Source organism: Rattus norvegicus, chromosome 14 (assembly GCF_021556685.1).
Source record: "Rattus norvegicus strain SHRSP/BbbUtx chromosome 14, alternate assembly SHRSP_T2T, whole genome shotgun sequence".
NCBI classification, from domain to species: domain Eukaryota; kingdom Metazoa; phylum Chordata; class Mammalia; order Rodentia; family Muridae; genus Rattus; species Rattus norvegicus.
The window spans coordinates 74,194,453-74,201,031 of NC_141547.1; the positions used below are offsets into that span (position 1 = coordinate 74,194,453).

Consider the following 6,579-nt stretch of genomic DNA (forward strand, 5'->3'; position numbering starts at 1 on the left):
ATGAAGTGGTTCTCAACCTACCTAGTGCTGCAACTCTTTAGTACAGCTCCTCATGTTGTGGTGGTCCCCAACCAAATTTTGTTGCCACTTCAGAATTGTAACTTTGCTACTATTATGAATTGTAGCGAATATTTAATATTCAGAATATTTGATATACAATCCCCAAAGGGTTAGGATACACAGATTGAGAACCACAGCTATAGTTACGCATATAAAACTTGTGCTGCTATCACAAGTGACTTAAATGTGGAGTCATATGCACCACATTTGGAAAGCAGAGGCTCTCAGAAGCCTAAAAGAACAGAAAAATTATTTAGGTTAGCGAGAAAATTAATATTGGTACTTAAAAATGAGGAGCATATATTGAGACAAAGATAACCCATTCCTATAGTTTTACTTTCTCCCTGGAGGGAATACCGTTTCTTCTCTACACAACATGAGTGACTTCCCTTGAAGATTTTATTCACATCCCTTAAGTTACGCCTATCCCAAATCATCACTTACAAAGAATGATTTTCTGTTTTGGAAAAGATTTATATTTTCTTACAACAAAATGTCAAGGAGGAAGTTAATATGGTTTTCGTACCTACTGTATAATTGTTCTCTCTCTCTCTCTCTCTCTCTCTCTCTCTCTCTCTGTGTGTGTGTGTGTGTGTGTGTGTGTGTGTGTGTGAATCACCCTTCCTCCCTGTCTCTCTGTCTCTTTCTGTTTCCCCCCTGTGTGTGTGTGTGTGTATGTGTGTGCTTTGTAAAAAATAATATAGTTCATAAAAACAATGTCCAACCATAACAGATAAATTTACAATACCCAAACCTATATTAGTGAATTTTCTTATTGCTACACTTGATCTTAGCCAAAAGGCCGAGAAGCGATGAATTTCTTATTTCTATTACCAAATGTGAGAGAAGATGAAAACTAGGGGATGATGGCTCACTCACAGTTTGAGGGGACACAGTTCTTCATGGCAGAAAAGCAGTTTGAGGCTGCAGCTGCAGGGGTGTGACTACTTTCTCTAGTTAGGTCCTCCCTCCTAATGGTTCTGTTACTTCCCCAAATAGTATCACCAGCAAGGGATCAATATTTCATGTTAATAAGCCTCTGGGGATTATTTTACACCCACAATGCTACTGTTCTAGACATCCTTATGTCTAGTACTGTCTTTGGCTTCCTTCCATAATGATATAACTCAGAAATATTTGATGACTAATTGAACTTGCACAAAAGGCATACATATTGCTGACATGGGCGGGGTTAGTCTTTTGTGTTTCAGCCTTAAATAATGTGTTGAGCTGTATTGCAGGAATTTATCTTAACATTACTATTGACAGGCATTTGCTGACAACTACTGTGCATCAGACATAAATCACAAAGGGAAAGCAGTAGGATTGTCAACCTCAAAACAGAACTCTATGACTGAGACCAGAACACAGTGAAGAAAAACATGTTAATATAACAGGTTTTCTCTTTGAAGAAATAGTAGTAACTTTAATTGGTACAGTTTGAACATGTGAGCTATTGGGTTGTCAGCAATAAATTTGTTTTAAAAAATTATAATGCTATCATTTTGAAACTTGGGGAAAACTTTCAAAAGAAGTAGAGAAGAACGCAAGACAACACGAGATGAGAATAAGAAGGAATTCCTCCTAGCTATGTGAACACTACTCAAATCAACTAAATAGCTACATATTAGGCACACATGTGCTCTTTCTGTGAGCTTCTCTTTCTCTACTTAATGGTGACACAATAACCCATGCTCATAGCATCCTGCAGGTGCTGACAGGCACCCACCTTTGTTATTTGATACTACAATTAGCCCACTAGAGTCATCTTGGGATCCCATTCTTCCCAGTGTCACAAGGCAAAAACTGAGCTGGTTTGTCAGTCCCTTGTTAGTCAGATGCATGGAGAACTGCTCAGACATGGGAGACGTCACCTAGCAAACGGCCCCTGTGTCTTTAAGCACTGAGCATAAAGAGCTCCCCCAGACACGTCTTTGCTTGTGAAGCTGAGTGCAAAGTAAGCTAAGCTTTCCAATACTTGACTTGGAGCAAGGCTCTTTTTCCTGTGCACATTCATTTTATTTTTATGGCCGTGTAAAAGCCACTCCGTGGCAGTGGCTGTAGCAGGAAAATCAACAACAACACGATAGAACAACCCACAACCAAAACAACCAGAAGGGTAAACGCCAGGCGAAATATGAAGGAAGATCTTCCAATCGACTCCACAAGAAATGACCATGTCACTGGTGAGAATAATTGGTTCTGACAGAGAGGAAAGTAGTAATTGGAATGAAACTTGTTTGAATAACAGCTTAAATGTTTCTTTCCTTGCCTTCCAGGCTACATGTGCTGTAAAGCTGAGTTTCTTTCTCCTGGCTAGTTCACAGAGGATATTCTGTATCCACGGAGCTTAGAAAAGGGGCTTAGAAAAGGAAAAGTCTTTTGAATCTGCCTGTTTAGGATTCCTGTTGGATCTGAATTTTAAGCTCATATAGAAAATTTAGTTGATACTCAATTTCAAATCTTTTAATTCTATAACCGTCTCTTACAGATAACTTTTAACATATAGTACCAAGAGAGAACCTGGGCAAGAGACATTGTCTACTTAATTATTAATTTTAAAAAGTCAGAACAAGAAAAATAAGTGAACAAAACAAACATATTTACACCCGACTGTGTTTCCACAATCTTCATTTTACCAAATTTTAATAATGGTGAAGGGATCAGCATGTGCTGGGGTATTTCTTTCCCAAAGAAGTGGGGCCAATACACACACACACACACAGACACACACACACACACAGAAAGAAAGAGAGAGAGAGAGAGAGACAGAGACAGAGACAGAGAGACAGAGACAAACAGAGAGAGTCAGAGACACAAAAACAGAGACAGGCAGAGACAGACAGACACAGACAGAGACAAAGAAGAGAAGCAGAAGACAGAGAGACAGAGATTTACATACAGACTGGCCAGACACTCACATACATGTGCATGCATGCGTGCGCACACAAACACACACACACACACACACACACACAGAGAGAGAGAGAGAGAGACAGAGACAGAGACAGAGAGAGACAGAGACAGAGAGAGACACACAGACAAAGCCAAAGAGACAGAGACAGAAGACATAGACAGAGACTGAGAGAGATAGACAGGCAATCAGGCAGGCAGACAGACAGACATATTATAGGAATATGGAGCAGGAGGGGGCTAATGACCTTCCATTTAAAAACTGAAGACCCAGGAAATGTGGAATGCAATTAAAAGGCTTGAGTGACCTTGAGAGCCAACAGCATAGATTCTAGTCTGAGGGCTGAGGCCTAGGCTCTAAGAGAGGTGGGCAGAAGGTCAGCATTCGTACTCAAGCTCAGCAAGCTGGAGGATGACATATGTAGCTGCCTTGTAGCTTGGTCCATGGCCTTGGTAAATAAGATGACATCTTACATGTAAGGCTGTCAGCCTGACTCAGTTTGCCAATTCCAACGCTAATGTTTTCCTCAAGCAAAGTCACTGACAAGTCCAGGAATAATGTCCAACCAGCTGTCTGGGCATCTTGCAGCCAAGAATAGGTAGACACACGAAATTATCCATTTGACTGGTGAAAATTCTTAATTCCATGGTTAGTGTCAATGAAAAACACAGGTTTCAACTCAAAGGGAATAAGAGAGTCTATTCTAAGCCAAATTTGAGTAACTGTGAGCCAGGGATATGGATTCAGTTTGCCTTGGATGATCTGTTCCAACATGGGAGATTTTCATGTAGTTTTTATAGTTATAGAACAAAAGAGAGTCAAAAATCAAGACACTTACCAAATACATTGGTGGGAATCAGGTTAGAGCAAAGCATAAAATCCTTTGTTCTAGCTCTCAGATGTTTTTTGGTAATGACTTGACCTCCTGAGTTGGTAGAAGCTAGTGGTTTGTTAATACTATTTTATGAATTTTTCTTTCCTCCAAAAGACGTTAGCTCAGATACAGAAGTAAGCAACACGTGATCAATGGGGTTCTAAGATAGTCTAAGATAATTTGACATTAGATGAGCAACATTCTAATTCTCCACAATCATGACAGTCTTATGACTGAATCAGCCATGTAAAATCTAATACATGAGTGAGGCTTTTGACTACAAACCTTGTGGGCTTATTTTTCAGTCCTGCCTTGCTGACTACTACTCCCAATGCTCTATCACGGTATAGTGATTTTATCAAACCCTGTAGGTTTTCCATGGTCTAACCACTATCTAAGCATCTGACCACCTCATCTTTTCACCTAGTCCTGTTCTCAGAACTTCCATTCCTGTGGGCATTCTGCCTATTTCTTAAATCTCCTAAGTCAGTTTTAAGCTTTGGGTCCTCATCCTCACATGCCTGAATCCTTTTCAACATTTGGGTTGGACTATCATCACCAAAGATGCTCTGTGCTGTAGTATTTGACCACTCTTATATTATCTGCTCCACCATCTGTCTACTTCCCTTTATCTCTGATTATCAGCAAGGTCAGTGGACTCTGGGGGCATCCATAGACCTTCCTCAGCTTGCTTCAAGCCAGAAATGGAATGAGCCTAAGTTCTGGGTGTTCAGGGTCTCATGTTTGCCCTAAGCTGCAGATGTTAGATATCTGAACTCTGTAAAGCTCTGTGACCAGGGACTAGGCTTTAGCAATCAAGTCATTAATGCTCATTTTCTCTTGACTCGCGCTTCTAATATATAACTCTTACATGTTTTTCCAAAACACTCTTGAGGGGAACACCTACTGCATTCTTCATTTCCCACAGATTATACTAGTCAGCTGATTTTGCTCAAGAAGGAAGGATTATCTTTCTTTCTGCTCTTCTGAAGGGCCATATGATGGGCAACTAATAGATCCTTCATATGTGACTGTTGACAACTCATTTGTGGATTAACTGGTAACCAAAGTCTATGTCCAACTCTGCTTTACAAAGCAGTTTGTTATAGATAATGCTCTAGAGAAAACAACAATAAATATGGTTAGCTACTGAACACATACAAAGTTACCCTCAGGTTCTACAACAAGAAAAAGAATCTCCAAGGCCTGCCTATAGAGTGTTAGAAACCACAGAGCCACCAGTAGTGTCCTGATAATTCGTAGTACCTTTATCATCACTAAACTCGGATTCATGTTCCTTTATACCTGGCACTAGAAAACGTGGGGATGGTTTTAGAGTTTGTGCTGGATCATCAAGTAAAGGAGCATTCCAGAATCCTCAAGGTAGATTGGTACTGGCCCAGGATTGGGAGAAACTTCACTAACGCATTGAATTAAGCAAAATCACTTATGACATATCCAAGACATCCCAGCCAGCAGAAGTGATATTAGAAGGGATGGTGAGTGATTTCAACACTAAATGACATCATTTTTTGGCATATCATGGTAATGTCAAAAGACCACCATTCCTGCCTTTTAAAACATCGTTGTAAGAAATAATGCAGGAGGGCGGAAATAATCATTCTGCATGTGTGTGAATCAGAAAGCAGAAGGGTCAGAACCTTCTTTTGACAATTTTATTTGTTTCTTAGAAGTTAGTTCAAGTTTGGTTTTGAGGAGTTAGTTCAGGTCTGGTTCAGTTCAACTGCTGGGAGACACAACAGTTTGAAACCTAAATGAGAAGAAAATGAGCTGGATTTGGATTGCTTAAAATGCCAGGTATTTCATATTTATTATCTCACTATATTTTCATAACTATACTGTGATTTAAATACTATTATCTGCATTTTGCAGAAGTAAATAAGATGAAAGGGCCTTCTGCCATCGTGCTAGACAGTGACCAAGTCAAGATTTGAATGTATACTTTTGTTCTTTGGTCCATGGTGTATTGCCTCAATGATTCATCTTACCCTCCGCTGGTGACAAAGCAATGGGAATTCAAGGCAGACAAATATCTTCTGATTTTCTCATGAAGATCCAGTTAGGGAGAGAGGGTTCAGATCCTGATGACAAATCCTTATATATTGACTTTCCTAATTTTAAATTAGGAGATAGAGATGTGAAATTAAGAAAGAAAAAACCCTGGAAATTGTGTCTTACTTGTGTTGAAGTGCCAATAAAACATTTTCTGAATCTGAGGGGGGAAAATGGAATGTTTTTAGTGGCTAAGTACATGAGGTTATTTATGTAATTTTTATATAATATGATGTAATATTATACAGGCTTTCTATGAACTTGATAAGCGTTATTAACAAAGTAATGAGTAAGAAGCTTAAACAGCAGAGTTTTTCACAATTTCAGAGGTCAGAAGTTAAGGTCAAGAACAGCTTAGTTTTGGGTGTCAGGATGGCTGAGTGGTCTAAGGCGCCAGACTCAAGAACAGCTTAGTTTCCTCTGGAAGTTATAGGAGAGAGACTCATTGGCTTCAAATCTTTCTCCATGAGTGGTGAGTAAGTATCTTCCTCCTGAATTTTTCCTTAGTTTCTCTTGTCTGTATCTGTACCCGGTTTTCCTCTTTTTATTAGGGTGTCATTATAATGATGCTGAGGACCAGTCTCAGTTGGTTCTCCAAAGATGGGATTATTGGATCGGCATAAAGTCAGAGTCTCAGGCAATGATGCAGGGGCAAACT

At 39.6% G+C, this 6,579-nt stretch overlaps 1 pseudogene; it reads right to left on the reverse strand.

The window, feature by feature from the left end:
- Positions 1-734: 734 nt before the first annotated feature.
- LOC120096847 (U2 spliceosomal RNA) lies at positions 735-874 on the reverse strand (annotated as a pseudogene).
- Between the last annotated feature and the right edge of the window lie 5,705 nt (positions 875-6,579).